General features: G+C 46.8%; 1 protein-coding gene across 1 annotated transcript in view; it reads right to left on the bottom strand.

Annotated features, from left to right (window-relative positions):
* The window catches only part of man1a2 (mannosidase, alpha, class 1A, member 2), a gene marked incomplete in the record, with an annotated part of 364,168 nt that extends 363,305 nt beyond the window's left edge, over positions 1–863 (bottom strand). Inside the window, 1 exon segment of the mRNA XM_037687118.1 lies at positions 671–863.
* Between the last annotated feature and the right edge of the window lie 232 nt (positions 864–1,095).

Genomic DNA, 1,095 nt, shown 5'->3' with positions numbered 1-1,095 from the left:
TATTTATCCTGGATTATTGAGCATGCATCAGGATGTTATTCTGCATACACTGCAGCCATGATTCAATTAAAAACGGGCTGGATCAGATCAGCCAACATCATGAGGCGATTCCACCAGAATGGACTGGAATAACAATTCAGAGGCAAAAAAAAAAAAAAGTCCTCGGATGAAAAGACAAAACATCCAGTGAAACACACCAGTCACGTTTATCGTCATTAAATCTGAGTTCATATTGTTTGGCTTGAATTTTACCTCGACCGTAACAGCTGGGTAAAATGTTTGACTGTGCTGCTCCAAGATGTTAGAATGGATAAAGTAACCCGTGAAGCATCACAGTATGATGAGAAATGTTTAAATGGTTTATCCATGAGCCTGAAGTGCAGCTGCAACGTCTCGTCCTGACCCGCACACAGCACGATGCTAACAGGCAGAGGAGCTAACTTATCCGGATAACACAGAGATAAAAACACGAACTGCTGCATAAAAGGCACGAGCAAGGCTTGAGTTCAAACATGGAAAACAATTCAAATATCCCAGCGTGTAACTTTAGCCTGGCTGACATTTTAGCCAGTTTAACAGCAGACCAGCCTGTTTAGGAGCTAGCTACACTGCTAATGCTACGTGCTGGCTGTGAAGTGACAGAGGAGCTCTCCTCCTGCTGCTGCATCACCTTTTCTCCTTTACGCTGGGAAAATACCCCGGTCCGCCTTTAGGAAACAAGTCGCTTTCGAAGATGTCCGCATTTCCATGAAGAGTTGCTCCTGCTCCTTGTGAGCCGATTCAGCGCCACATAGCGTTACAGCTCGTCGACCAGTGTCTGCTCTGATAGAGCGCAGCCCGAGCCTGTGCTGCTGCTGCTGCCAGGGACCGTGTGTAAACCCTGTTCACTGTGTTTCTATAGCTCCAGGGACCGTGTGTAAACCCTGGTCACTGTGTTTCTATAGCTCCAGGGACCGTGTGTAAACCCTGGTCACTGTGTTTCTATAGCTCCAGGGACCTTGTGTAAACCCTGGTCACTGTGTTTCTATAGCTCCAGGGACCTTGTGTAAACCCTGTTCACTGTGTTTCTATAGCTCCAGGGACCGTGTGTAAACC

Source organism: Nematolebias whitei, chromosome 13 (genome assembly GCF_014905685.2).
Source record: "Nematolebias whitei isolate Nwh7 chromosome 13, NemWhi1, whole genome shotgun sequence".
Lineage (NCBI taxonomy): Eukaryota > Metazoa > Chordata > Actinopteri > Cyprinodontiformes > Rivulidae > Nematolebias > Nematolebias whitei.
This window is presented reverse-complemented; position numbering and strand designations above follow the sequence as displayed.